General features: G+C 47.6%; 1 protein-coding gene across 1 annotated transcript in view; it reads right to left on the bottom strand.

Moving 5' to 3' along the window:
• Window positions 1-15550, bottom strand: part of LOC124721161 (inositol 1,4,5-trisphosphate receptor) — a 360416-nt gene that overhangs the window by 295050 nt on the left and 49816 nt on the right. The gene's annotated exons all lie outside the window — the stretch shown is intronic.

Below are 15550 nucleotides of genomic sequence, written 5' to 3'. Positions count from 1 at the left end.
GTACCTGTGCAATCAACATCCATTGTGTCTGAGGGCCCAGTGACATCTAGGTCCTCAGCGGGTGCCAAAATCTCCACCTTGTTCTCAGACACAGAGCTTGTAGGTACTGGTACTGGTGGTGTGGGTGTCACCACAGTGCCTTGGAGGCGACAGGGGGAGGGGCAGAGGCGACAGGGGGAGGGGCAGGGGGAGGGGCAGAGGCGCAGGGGGAGATGCAGAGGCGGCAGGGGGTGAGGCAGAGGCGACAGGGGGTGAGGCAGAGGCGGCAGGGGGTGGGGCAGAGGCGACAGGGGGTGAGGCAGAGGCGGCAGGGGGTGGGGCAGAGGCGGCAGGGGGTGGGGCAGAGGCGGCAGGGGGTGGGGCAGAGGCGGCAGGGGGTGGGGCAGAGGCGGCAGGGGGTGGGGCAGAGGCGACAGGGGGTGGGGCAGAGGCGACAGGGGGTGGGGGAGGGGGAAGGGGGAGGGGGAGGTGGGAGGGGGAGGGGCAGAGGCGGCAGGGAGAGGTGGGGGAGGGGGAGGGGCAGAGGCGACAGGAGGAGGTGGGGGAGGGGAGGGGCAGAGGCGACAGGAGGAGGTGGGGGAGGGGGAGGGGCAGAGGCGACAGGAGGAGGTGGGGGAGGGGAGGGGCAGAGGCGACAGGAGGAGGTGGGGGAGGGGAGGGGCAGAGGCGACAGGAGGAGGTGGGGGAGGGGAGGGGCAGAGGCGACAGGAGGAGGTGGGGGAGGGGAGGGGCAGAGGCGACAGGAGGAGGTGGGGGAGGGGGAGGGGCACAGGGGGAGGTGGGGGAGGGGGAGGGGCACAGGCGACAGGGGGTGGTGGGGGGGCACCGGCGGGAGGGGGAGGGGGAGTGGCGACAGGGGCAGGGGGAGGGGGAGGGGGAGGGGGAGGGGGAGTGGCGACAGGGGCAGGGGGAGGGGGAGGGGGAGGGGGAGGGGGAGTGGCGACAGGGGCAGGGGGAGGGGGAGGGGCGACAGGGGCAGGGGGAGGGGGAGGGGGAGGGGGAGAGGCGACAGGGGCAGGGGGACGGGGAGAGGCGACAGGGGGAGGGGGAGAGGCGACATGGGGAGAGGCGACAGGGGGAGGGGGAGAGGCGACATGGGGAGAGGCGACAGGGGGAGGGGGAGAGGCGACAGGGGGAGGGGGAGAGGCGACAGGGGGAGGGGGAGAGGCGACAGGGGGAGGGGGAAGGGGGAGGGGGAGGTGGGAGGGGAGGGGAGGCGACAGTGGGAGGGGGAAGGGGGAGGGGGAGGTGGGAGGGGAGGGGAGGCGACAGTGGGAGGTGGGGGAGGGGGAGGGACAGAGGCGACAGGGAGAGGTGGGGGAGGGGGAGGGACAGAGGCGACAGGGAGAGGTGGGGGAGGGGGAGGGGCAGAGGCGACAGGAGGAGGTGGGCGAGGGGGAGGGGGAGGGGCACAGGGGGAGGTGGGGGAGGGGGAGGGGCACAGGCGACAGGGGGTGGTGGGGGGGCACAGGCGACAGGGGGAGTTGGGGGATGGGGAGAGGCGTCGGGGGGAGGGGGAGAGGCGACAGGGGGAGGGGGAGGGGGAGCGGGAGGGGGAGTGGCGACAGGGGCAGGGGGAGGGGGAGGGGGAGTGGCGACAGGGGCAGGGGGACGGGGAGAGGCGACAGGGGGAGGGGGAGAGGCGACAGGGGGAGGGGGAGAGGCGACAGGGGGAGGGGGAGAGGCGACAGGGGGAGGGGGAGGGGGAGAGGCGACAGGGGGAGGGGGAGAGGCGACAGGGGGAGGGGGAGAGGCGACAGGCAGAGGGAGAGGCGACAGGCAGAGGGAGAGGCGACAGGCAGAGGGAGAGACGACAGGCAGAGGGAGAGACGACAGGCAGAGGGAGAGACGACAGGCAGAGGGAGAGACGACAGGCAGAGGGAGAGGGGGAGAGGTGGAGAGGTGACAGAGCGGGAGTGGTGAGGTGATGAGGAGAGGCGATGTGTAGTGGAGGATGCAGAGAGATGTGATGTGGAGGGGGGATCGTGAGAGAGCAAGCGGTAGAGGACACGAGGATGGGAAGGGGAAGGGGGAAGGGGGAAGGGGGAGGAGGGGGGGAGAGGGAGGGGAAGCCGAAGCGGGAGGGGAAAGGGGAGGGGGAGGGGGAGGGGGAGGGGGAGGGGGTGGGGAGGGGGTGGGGAGGTGGAGAGGTGACAAGGATGAGAGAGGCGAGGGGGAAGATGGGTGAGGGGACATGGGATGGGGGCGAGAGGGGACATGGGGTGGGGACGAGAGGGGACATGGGGTGGGGGCGAGAGGGGACATGGGGTGGGGGCGAGAGGGGAATGGGGTGGGGGCGAGAGGGGACATGGGGTGGGGGCGAGAGAGGGCAATGGGGGGCGAGGCGACATGGGGTTGCGAGGGGACATGGGGTTGCAAGGGGACATGGGGGGCGAGGGGACATGGGGTTGCGAGGGGACATGGGGGGCGAGGGGACATGGGGGGCGAGGGGACAGGGGGGGCGAGGGGCGCCATGGTGCAGAGTACGCAGTGGCGGCAGAGGACTCGGGGGGGCAGAGGAGCCAAAGAGGGGGAGATGAGCCAAAGATGGGGAGAGGAGCCAGAGGGGGTATGCGCAAAAGAGGGGGAGAGGAGTTGGAGAGAAGAGAGCTGCCGGAGAAGGTTGAGGAGCCTGAGAGTGAAGTTGGAGAGGGAGAAGGGAGTCAGCAAGGAGAGACTGTAAAGCAGAGAGGGGATAGGTGAGCCGGCGAGGGGAGCCAGTGGCAGGAGCTAGGAGTCATGAGAAGGGAGAAGGGAATGTAGGGAAGCCTGGTTGGTTGGTTTGGGGAAGGAGACCAGACAGCGTGGTCATCGGTCTCATCGGATTAGGGAAGGATGGAGAAGGAAGTCGGCCGTGCCCTTTCAGAGGAACCATCCCAGCATTTGACTGGGGTGATTTAGGGAAATCACGGAAAACCTAAATCAGGAAGGCTGGACGCGGGAGGGAAGCCTGGAGAAGGGATGGGAGAGGTGGTCCATGAGTGGCAGAGGAGTGGTGACCACAAGGGTGGGATGAATGTGTAGACTGGTGGAGTAGATGACGGGAGGATAAAGAAGGGGTCGAGAGGAGTAAGTAGGAGAGGAGGGAAGACAATGGGTCATAAAATGGAGGGGTGGTGTTATTAGTTGGTTTCAGAGGGATTGGTAAGTTACTACACACTGAGGTCAGCAGTCTTTTATTTATGGTGTAGTCCGTCTGGAGTTAGTGACGTTAGCCACACATTTGATTGCATTGCAGAAGCATGTAAGAGTGGGAAAATCAAGGCACTGAAAGCTATATTGGAGGGTAAAACTACATCTCTCAGGCTGGTCTGCAGGCCAGACAGCTGGTGAGAGACCACTCCACTACCTTCTATTTGGGTGGAAGGGCGAACAGTAACAGTAAAACTGGGAAAGCTTAAAATGTAATGAACATCAGTGCGACCAACAATATTAAAATTAGGTGAAAGAAGTAATCAAGTTGCCAGATGGATGGCTCATTATCTTCATCAGGTGCTACCTAAGACTGCCACTCATAAAGGGGTCAGTATTTAACTTAAGGCCTTCCCCCTTCACAGTCAGTTCCAGCATTCCATCTGCCACCTGCTCCCACCAGATGCTGCTTCCGTAGGCTTTTTCTCTTTGGTCCAGTGTACCAGGCCAAGAACTGAGAGTGTTTTAGGCTTTTTCTCTTTGGTTCAGTGCGCCAGGCCAAGAACTGAGAGTGTAAACACGTGACGTGAATTGCAGACAGAGCACCAAGCACACAGGGCCAGAGGTGAAACATCACAGGATGCTTCACGTGGGAGCAGACCACAGAGGGATCACCTATAACTCCACTGGACTCAAAACAGAATGCTGATATCCAGCAGGGTACCCATCACCTCAAGATGTCAATGGATCACTGGAAAAGCCTGAAGAATTGCTCGAATCAAAGATAAGGGATCCTTATGGTTTTGCCTTTATTCGAGAGTTATATGAAAGGTCATCCATTCTTTTTCTTACACCTTTGTCAGACATCAGTATAGGGTCACCATGATTATTAATGGATTTGTTATGAAAACTTAAGAGATGGCTGGATGCCCCTCCTGATGCCACGCTGTTACCCTGGGTTGGGATGCGAACACCCCAATTGTCTGCATGCACCATTATTCACACGAAAGTGACCAAAAGTTTTCTAAATGTTTGTGAATCATGTAATCAATGTTGGACTCAGGTACCATCCCAGCATTCATCTAGTGGATGTGATAAACTGCCTAAAAACTACATCCAGACTGGTCAGCACACCAACCTTCATCATTAATCCACCAGGCAGATTCAATCCAAGGCCAGTGCACCATCTCAACCCGGAACTGACACTTCAACATGAATGGCTACGAAGGGGAATTCCCAAAAAATAAAATAGAGTGCACCACAGAAATAGGCTAACTGCACCTAAAAATACAAGCAGTAATGAATGGATGGCCAGGGCACCTGGTGGAGGATGTAGGATCAAGGACGCCCTGAACACAGCAAGTGGCAGGAATTACCCCAAACAGAATCACACCTCCCATGCCCTGACAGCAGTTTAAACCATTAGACCTGAGGATAAAAATCATTTTCTCTAAGAAAATGAATAACCAGTTCACCTGTCAATAAATCATTCACTTAAATTAGATGCAAATCATCCAAAATATGATGATTGGTGTGGAGAACCAGATGGAGGGGGCATCCCACCTGGATTAAGCTACGATTTACAAAGTTGGTTGGTTGATTGATTGGTTAGGGGTTAAGTGTCTGAACAGCACAGTCTTGGGGTCCTTGGTCAAGAGGGAGCAAGAGAGAGAGATATCATCTGAAGTTAGTGATGTCTACCAGAAATTTGATTGAAGTATGACAGAATGTAAAAGTGGTGCAATCAAGGCACTGAAAACAATATTGATGGAAGAGCTTAGAAATAATTAAAGGAGGTAAAAGTATATGATATGGTCTGATGCGCAGATCAGAAGGTGATCAGATGCCTTTAACTGGGAGGACTGACAATAATAAAAGAAGGTGAGGGAAATAATCACGTTAATAAATGGGTGTCACTCACAATTCTGCATGTGATAGGGGAATTGTCCCACTGTCAAACAACCACCAACCATTATAGTCACAGTGTTAAAGATGGGAACAGAACCCACTATCTCAGAAAGAAGTATAAAAACCTGTTCAACTGCCCTTTTGTAGTCAACTAGCAGCACGCATAAGGAATACTTAGGTTCTCGCCTTCATCAGCATGCTACTCCTAAAATGTAAAATGGAGTGTAGCAGGTAAATGGGCTCATCATATCTAAAAGCAAATAAAACAGCTTAAAAGAGGGATTAACAAGGCAGCTGGCAGAGGAAGTACAGTCGATGGTCATGCAGACCCAGCAGTGGCAGGAGACGTCCCAACCCCAATTAACCTGTCACGGCCTCCGAAAGTAGTTTAAAATGTTATGCTTGAGAATACAATCCACATTCTCAGAGAAAATGAAGAACCCCTTCAACTGTCTATGTTGTGCACCAATATTACAGGCAAGGAATCTGAAAGATCATGCTTTCCACAGAGAGCCAGAAAGGGCATTCCACCCGCAGGTGAGATACTATCTGTAATGTGCCACAAGCACAACATGGGACATGCTCATTACACAAGCTACAATTATGGGTTAATCTGGGATGTCCGATGCAGAGGCAACAAAGAACAGTTAGGTTTCTTCTAGGAAGAGCAGAAGGAGGGGTGTCATGCAGTAGTAGTCTCCTTGATAGTGCAGAGTTTATTAGAGGGGACAGTATCGCACCAGATGTTGCTCCATCTCCAAGTAAGGAGGGGTCTTATCTCCACCCTCAAATCTGCATTTTGGATCATATGGGCTAGTTATTGTTCACTAGGTAAACGGTCATCCAGTTCATTCTTCAGGAACCAACATGAATTGAGACCCAGAGAAAGACAACTGAGAAAGCAGTAGGACTAAGGACTGAGAGAATATCATCAATAGCAGATATCACAGGGTGACAAAAGTAACACAAAACAATAGCTTGGAGACTGCTCACTGAGTCACTAGAAATTAACATGTGGTCACGGAAGGTCTGTTTAATAAAATATAGGGCTCTGTTAATGGCTATCAGCTCTACTATAAAAACACCACGTTCCCAGCAACAGATAACACAGAGACAGCTCTCAGGTAAGTGTGGCATATCACTACAGCGCGAACAGCACATCTTTGCAGAACTGCGATACAGAAAACTGTGTGCAGGGGGGGTGCCTCGAATGCTGACTTCAGGCACAAAACACAGGAAACTGGACATCTGTCAACAATTTCTTTTGTGTTTTCAGCATGAGGGTAATGGGTTCCTTAATGACATTGTGACAGGTAATGACAGCTGGGTTCACCATTTTCATCCCAAAAATGAAAGAGCATCAATGGAGTTCCATCACAAATGGTCACCGATGCCTTAAAGTTCAAGATCATGCCATCAGCACGCAAAGTCATGCTCATAATGTTCTGGGATGTTCATATTGTGGTACCTTTGGAATTCATGCCCAAAGGCATCACCATAAACTGTGCAAGGTACTGCCAGACACTCAGAAAGCTGAAAGCATGAATTTGAAGAGTTTGTTTACACATGGAGCACCATTTTCTTCCGGATGACAAGCCAGACTACACACAGGCACTATGATAACTGCAACAATCCAACACTCTGGGAGCCCTGCCATTGATTATCATCCACACATTACCAATTTGGCCCATCTGATTTTCACCTGTTTCCAAAACTTATGGACACCTTGAAGGAATTCACTTTGACAGTGATGAAGAAGTGCAACCAGAGGTGGAGTTAGGGCTCTGACTATAAAGTGACATAATCAAGAAACTGGTGTCTAATTCCGAGAAATGTGTCCATCACCAGGGTGACTATGTTGAGAAATAAATATGTAGACACAATTAATAAAGATGGAGAATGTTAATAAAGTTTGTTTTATTTGAAAAGCTTTAAGAGTTTTCACATAAAAAAATCAGAGGCATTACTTTTCAACATGCCTTTTTTAGTTCTTGCAGTTCCATTGAATTATCACATGGAGAGGGTTCTAGTTAGACATGAAAGGGCCAAGACACATCATGCCACATGGTCACTTTCTGCCACTGGTGAGGGTTGAACAACATCAACGAAAATCAGTTCCGAGTCCAACAGTGTGAGGGCAATGTGGTGCCCCCAGAGTCCCAAATTCACTTTCTTTTCCTCTTTCACAACTTTTGGCAACTGAGATGCTGGTAAAGGCTTATCTGCTGTTGATGTAGGAAATGGAGAAAAGAGGTGGCATTTCTGGGACACCTTCAGGTACTGTGGCTCCTTCAGGCACTGGCTAGTGTCAAGTCGCTTGACTCTGGTTTTCTGGGGAGAGGGTTCCTGAAAGGGAGCCCTGTTAGCGGAGACACCGGAAGAGAATGCTGCTTTTCTAGCCAGGTGTGAGCAGTGGTCTCTGAAGATTGTGCCACAGGAATCACGAGAGAGGAGGGCCTATCACCACCATGTTCAAGTTTATTTGTGCAAATACTGCATGTTCAATCTTGAGGGAATAAATATGCCAACAAACTGCTCACAGTAATGGTAAAAGTCAATATCACTGAGACTAGATACAAAAGATCGTATTTCTTCTGAGCTTCAAAATATAACAGGCGATTAGTGACCTTCAGTTCCTGAATTGTACATTCACTGATTAGGGGACCAGAAAGACACATGCCTGGAATGTTGGCATTTACAGCGTCGCATTTGGGGCCCGAAATGCAACTTCACATTGTGGCAACAAACGGTGATTTTGACATTTCCTGAAGACAAACTCCCCTAAAAAGTGAGGATGAATGTGCTGGTTTCGACATTGCTGTTTGGTAACTCTTGACATACACAATGCACAGATTGGATCCTTCGTCTCCCAAGTAATTGCATACTTTTATGAGATGTTATAGTAGCAAGTACATCACCAAGTTGTTTACAAGAGAGTAACACCTGGGACTGGGTAGGATTTGTCATCTTAATTAAGATAGAAACACTTTGAAATTTACTAAAGGAAAAGAGTTCACCAAATATGTTTTTAATATTCACCAAAAGAGCTGTGAGCCCTCTGGAGGGTACTATCTGTAAGACTCCTCAACCACAACATGAGGCTGTCTCATTACATAAGATAAGACTATGCGTTAATCTGATATGGCCAATGTAGAAGCAACACAGGATGATGAATTCCTTCTGGGAGAAATGGAAGGATGAGTGCCATGCATTCATAGTCTCCTTGATAGTAATGAGTTTGTTAGACATGACAGTAAGCCACCAGATGATGATCTTGCTATGAATGAGTAGAGATTTGCACCCACACCTCTGCACCCAGGTTTGTCAAAGCAAATGCTGGGCAAGAAGTAACTTCTTTAGCCCAACAATCAGCCAGTTCATTCCCTGGGACACCCTTATGATTTGGTGCGCAGAGAAAAACAACTGAGCAGGCAGTAGGACGAAACTCAGGGAGAAGATTGTGAATATCAGATAACATGGGATGACTGGAGTAACATTGATCAGTAGCCTGGAGAATGCTCACTGAGTTACTACACATTGAAACATGGATGTGAGAGGTCTGTTTTAATATAATGCACGGCTTTGTTAATGGCTACCAGCTCTGCTGTAAAAATACTATGTTTCTGGCAATAAATGTTGTTCCTGACCAGTGGGAGATGAAAAAGCATATCCTGTGGTATCCACAGTTTTAAAACCGGTAGTGTAAATAATAGTAGTACCCTAATACTACTGAAGAACTGAGAGGAACAAATGCCAAAAGATCATGAGGGCAACTGAAACTTTAGGTCTTTTGAAATTATTTTGTCCTAACCTGTCATTTGGGAACTAACTAAGGAAGAGTGCACAGGAATCCATGATGGGTACATTCTAAGGGGAAGAGTCGTAGGTGGAGGTCCCAGCAGAGAGTTCTGAAGTGTAGTCTGACTGATAAACTCATTTGAGGGCGAGTATGCAAAATGAATTTGACAAGCCGGTAACTAGAAATTATATGGTGATTGCACAAATGAGTAATAGTTGGCACTGCAGGAATTGAAGAAGTAAGATCCTCACTTTGTTGACATGTGCAACATGAAGTGACACAACAGTCAGAATACCACAAAGAAGGAGTATAACTGGAACAGTTGTTAATCTTTGGCAGTCTAGTAGACTACGAAACTTGTCTGACACCTGGGATGAAAAGATATATCATCCCAACGAGGACACTCTGCTCTTAGAGCATTCCTTCTTACTGTCGTTAATTAGGTAGCAAGCCTTTGTGTGGAGCCGCTTAAAAGTTATGAGAGTGATCTGTGAAGGACATCACTTGAGATTTGCATGGCCCTTTGATAGTCCTGAATAGCCATTACAAAGTCTGGCAAAAGTGGTATCTGTCACCGGTGGAGGGGGTCCATAGAAAGAGGGATACCATTTCCAGTGGTACGGATGATCACGTCACAGACATCTCTGACAATCTCTGTGATACAGTCTGACAGAGCAGGAACAAAGGTGACGGAAGAGATACACAACTGCAATTGGCTCTTTGGGGAGCACAACATGGAAATTGTTCTGTCAGGGCAGTGACAAAGAACTGACAGTATCAGTACCACCAGAAGGTGATACTGTAACTGTCGCAAATATCATCATATAGTGATCATTGTAGTGAAGCCAAGAGACCAGCAGAAGAGATCATAAGGTCACTCACTGAGAAGGTACCATGAGTGGCACTGAAGTTGATAGGACTACCATCATTGAGGACACACAGATCGAGATCAGACACAAATTGGTCAATACACTGAAATGAAAAAGTAGGATAAAGGGTTGGAAGGGAAAGTTGTAAGATTAAGGTGGCCATCTCAACGTTCATAAGTTCCTCGAGTGGGAAATGGTGACTGCTGGCTTTGTTCACACACTGCTATTGCGTCTGATGTATGCATAGGGTAAGCCATTAATTGATGACATGTGTGAATCAATATACAGATTCCTTCAGTACAGTTCCAACAGAAGGCACCGCAACTCAAAGGGATGGACAATGGCCATGAAATATGTTTCTTGGAGAGTAACACAGATTGCAGAAAAGTACATTATTATTATTATTATTATTATTATTATTATTATTATTTTTAGTAGTAGTAGTAGTAGTAGTAGTAGTAGTAGTAGTTAAACTGTTGTTGTTCTGACAAGCAGCAGTAACATTCACTGGAGTTCTATCGAATTATAATGTTCAGGGTGTCCTGGTTAGGTGTGATGGGGCCAGGGAACAGGTCGAACCTCAGTATCACTGCGAGAGATGCAGCTGGAACAACATCTACACACATAGATCCTGATTCCAATAGCATGTGGAGATCTGGTGCCTTGGACAAACCTGAGGAGCAGTATCCCAAGACTTCTTTTTCTCCTCAACTACTACAGCGGGTTGGCACTCTTAAGAGGACTTATCCACTATGAGGGTAGGAACCAAAAAGAAGCAGGCACCCCTGGGATCTGCAGTCCACGGCTTCTTCAGCCACTGGCTGATGTTGGGTGGTTGGTCTGTACAAATCTGGGAGGTGGTTCCCTAAAAGGAGCCCCATCACCAGTATACACCAAAGGAGGATGCTGCTTCTCCAGTGTGAGGAGTCGAGATACCTGAAAATGGTAGAGCAGAAAGCTCACGAGAACATTGTTTCTATCCTCCATGTGTTAATGTCCTTTGCGACTACCAGAGGTCAACACTGAAATAATGTAGGGAGTAAATATTTGAGGTACTGCTGATGACCTGGCCACAGCAGTGACAAAATTCGATACCACTGGGATGGGATGCAAGTGGTCTTACTTTTCCAGAGATTAAAAAAAAATTGAAGTGATCAGAGAGTTTAAGTTCATGAATTTTATGTCCCTTAATAGGGTAGCACACTTCTGGGATTGAGGAGGATGATCATCTCCACAAATGACATAGAATGATGGTTACTCATATGATGAGTTTTCATTAAGCAGCCAGCTACTGTCTCCGTAACTTGAATTGTTAGTTCAGTGGGAAGACACATGCCTGAAGTTTTGGCAGTAAAAGTGTTAGATATTAGGCACAGGCTGACTACGTATGCTGATTGTATGGCGTCTTCATCCTGCAGGTTTGCCTACATGTGCCCCCCCCCCCCCCCCCCACATTTATCCCCTGGAGACTATTTACAGTTACATTGTTGCATAAGTTTGAAGCGTTTTCCATAAGTTTAATAAAAACAAGAAATATAAAGACTTTAGTCATCAATAATAAATTTTCCTGCACTATTTATAACAGTCTGCCAATGCTGGGGTAAATTTTCGATTCCGTGGCTGTAAGAATCATGTGATTTTGAGGCGAAGAATTTTTCAAACCATGATCGGAGAACATTTTCATCCGGAACACAATTTCCTGGAAGGTTATTTGACAGCGAGCAGAAAAAGGTGAAAATCTGAGGGCACAAGCAAGATCAGGTTAATAAGGAGGGTGCAGAATGACTCCCAAACCCAACTCCTGTAGAGCATTTTTTTGTCAGTCTAGCAGAATGCAGGCAGGCGCTATTGTGGCGTAGCATCACTCTGTCCAATCTTTCTGGTCATTGTTCTTCGATTGTGTCTGCAAGACATCTCAGTTGTTGACAATACATGTCAGCAGTGACGGTTACACCACAGGGCAACAATTCGTAGCATACACACCGTCGATCTTCCACCAGACGCATAATATTGTCTTTTGTGGATGCATGCAGGTCTTTGTACAGGGAGTTGCTGCTTTGTATGGACTCAACCCTTCCTTTCTTTTCCCTATGTTAGCATATAGACACCATTTCTTGTCACCAGTAACAATACAGGATAGGAATGGTCTATGTCGTTCATGAGCGAATTGACGATTGGGCAGAGATGCGGGTGTGGTCACCCACTGATTTTTGTGATTTTGGTTTAGAGCATGCAGTACCCATACACCCGATTTTTGACTCTTTCCCATTGCATGCAAATGTCGGACAATGGCAGAATGATCACAATTCATCACATTTGCCGGTTCTTGAGTACACTGATGTGGATCATTGTGAATTAATGCGTTTAAATAATCTTCATTAAAACCCAAAGGCCTTCCTGAATGTCGAGAATCACTAATATCAAAACAATCCTCCTTAAAATGAGAAAATGATTTTCTTGCCATGCTCTTTCCAAAGGCGTTATACCCACACACAGTGCAAATGTTTCTGGCTGCCTCCACTTCTAGCAGCACTCTACTGAACTCAAACAGATGAATATGTTAGAAATGTTGCTATTTCACAACTTGGTACTGCATTTTCTAGCATTCATAGCTCCACACACTATCTCCAAATGACAAAATGACAATATGTAAACTCAAATAGCAACAATGAACCACAGATAAAAAATGACAATTGGTAAATAAACCCATAGCAACTGGAATAGCAATATGCAAAACAAAAACACTATGAACTTATGTACCAACCTAATGATACCACACTGATATCACATGTTACGGACACAATACTGTATACAAACAGTCTGTTGATACACCATCTGTTACAAAAAGCACCAGAGGGCACTAGCCACACTTCAGAGCAGTGCACATCAGGAAACTAGCAGTGGTGCTATTGAGGAAACAATTACCATGTCATGTTGATATGGACATACATCCATATGTTAGAAACTTACAGCAAAGTCTCCAGCAGGAGCATTCAGTTGCTCACTCAGTTCCAGGCCAGGAGCCAGCTACACTTGTAGCTCATCAATCGGAACACGCCAAGATGCTCTGTTCTACACTGCACCATCTCCGCACTGCTTCACATTACTACACATGGTGCAGCCACCACGGATACCACTATGCAAGCCACCTGGAATGAGGCTTCCCTCAGAATTGGTATCACATGAATGACCTTTGTTTCTGTTACTCTCGAGTGATCATAATCTTTCAGTTGCCTTTGGCACTAACTTTATTGCGAATTTTTACCCTGGATAGTGTTCTTAATTTCAACCTAGGAATCATGATTTACTATGGCCTACATAAACAAGAACAGGATAAAACAAAAAGCACCACATCATGGTGGGAAATGCGGCTGTACATCACAACAGCAGACCATGATTTTTCCTTTCACACAAAGCAAATGCCCTATAAAAAACCAATGACGAACACTCCAGTGTCAGAAGCTTACTTTTTCAGGTTTACCATAATTACTCATCAATCAACAGTGATAGCTCCCAGTGAAAAATTAAAAGCAGTAACACGTTCAGGGTTTGGGGGGGGGGGGGGGGGGCGGTTATGGTAATACCGTATTTACTCGAATCTAAGCCGCACCTGAAAAATGAGATTCGAGATAAAGGAAAAAAAAATTCCCGAATCTAAGACGCATCTGAAATTTGAGACTCGAAATTCAAGGGGAGATAAAAGTTTTAGGCCGCACCTCCAAATCGAAACAAAGTTGGTCCATTGTAATATGAGACACAATTTAGGTCGAATGAATGAAGATACAGCTACAGTAGTTTGGTTCGAGTCGTAAGCAGTTAAGCTTTACCAGGTAGCCATTGCTATGCGTCAGGCGCTCCGTCCGTATTTATACGGGTACCCTTCCTTTTTCACGTGCTTCATCCGATTTGAATCGATTGCTTATTTTGCTTTGATCTGATAAGTGCCGTTTTCTTTGTTATAGATGTTTACGTCACTCTAAGCTGAAAATGCATTACTGTACTGTGTCATGCATTGTTTGTCGCATTCTAATAGTGCGTGTTTCGGCCTGTCGCCGCTCGCGGCATGGCTTGCTTTTGTGCGCGCTACGTCGCTTACAATCATATATATATAAGAGGAATCGTCTCATTAGCGAAACAATGGCAAGAGTCTGCTATTTGTTGTTACCTACACTGCTGCTTTCTTTGATAATGATCAACAAGAACCAAATAATAGACTGCGTATGATAGATGATGTTCTGAACGAGAGTTAGGCGAAAATTTTTCTCCGTTTGAAAATCTTTGCGGCCGCTTCTTTAGTACATCAAATTCTGCACAGAAATTAGAGTCATCTTAGATTTAAAAATCTAGTCAGTTGCTGTGCTTCATTTCTGACTGTATCACTATTAGGCATAAGAATAATACGGATATAAACATGGCATGATATGTATATTCTTCCGCGTTTGCTGTTGTCTCACTGTAGTTTCGTAGTTTATTAGGCAGACAGCATTTAAATGAGATAGCAGCAAACACGAAAGACTACATGGCAAAATGTTTATATTCGTATTATTCTTATGGTGAAGAGAATACTCCATGTGATTCACATTTCATCAGGTTCCTATTAGCGACCATCTCTTCTCACAGGTAGGAAAAAATTCAGAACGTAGAGTTGGCCATATTGACAAACATCCCAAACAATCTTGCCAGTCGGAATATCGTAGTACATTGAAATTCTGCTACATTCGAAGATGAACAATACTTAATTTGTATTTACTTCGTTGGATAATGTATGAAAATGCAGTGGTCGAAACTCGGGGCGGAGAAAAAAAGCTCGTCTTCCACCTTTTTTTTAATTTATTTACTGAGGCAGAGATTTTGGCGTCAGTATTTATCTTTGTGCCTACAAAGCATGCCTGTGTTGCGCTACATATATTCGACGGCAGAAGTTAGTTGTGGCGGCACCTGCCAACATTTTTCAGAACTTCCGCTTGCTTTGCACTCGATTCTAAACCGCAGGCGGTTTTTTGGATTACAAAAACCGGAAAAAAGTGCGGCTTAGATTCGAGTAAATACGGTAGGTATGTCACCAAGATTCTCGCAAGCAAGTACCACTCAGTACAGGGTAGAATTCATTGTTTTAATTAGTCTCTTGTTAATTTACTGAAGGAAGTGGTTTCTCCAAGTACATTTTTAATGTTATCTACAAACAATGTTGGTTTATAAGATAGAAAGAATCCTCCAACATTCCAGGTGCAAACTAGAACTGAGGGGAAAAAGATTATACAAACTGCTTGGCTTTGATGTTCTCCCATAGGGTGGGTAAGGACACAAGTTTCTTGGAGTCAGTCTGCATTGAAGCATTTAGGTCTGTCTGAAGAGACTGCCAAAGCCTCGATGTCACTGGCTAATAACTTTCAAGTTTTCACTGTGTGAGAGATCCGTAGTGATGCCACCTATTCCAAATGACAGCTCTCCCCAAGGGGGCAACTCAGTGTGAGCAATGGCCACATGGTTTGATGGTCACTGCCTGGAGTTCTAGTGCCCCAGCAACCCCAAAAGGATGTGCAAGGAAGTAACAGCTCAGACATCAGTAGTGCATACCCTGCAGAGTCAGCAGGCTGCCATAGAACACATGGACTGGCTCTTCCCCGCATAGCCCGCACTTCCGTGACAAGTGGAGGTCAAACTCAAATGTAAGGACCAACCATAAGTTAACTGAATTAAGTCCTGTAAAATAGATAAAGTGGTGAAAATCCATAATGTCTAATGAGCAAGTCTGATTGTGAGCAGGGAATATTCAGAATCTGTCCAATAAACCAAGTCTGAAATAATATATAGCCAGAGCGTAAAATTGCAGCACAGGAAA

Source organism: Schistocerca piceifrons, chromosome X, assembly GCF_021461385.2.
Source record: "Schistocerca piceifrons isolate TAMUIC-IGC-003096 chromosome X, iqSchPice1.1, whole genome shotgun sequence".
In the NCBI taxonomy this organism is placed as follows: domain Eukaryota; kingdom Metazoa; phylum Arthropoda; class Insecta; order Orthoptera; family Acrididae; genus Schistocerca; species Schistocerca piceifrons.
The sequence above is the reverse complement of the archived record's forward strand: the minus strand, read 5'-3'. Positions and strand labels throughout refer to the sequence as shown.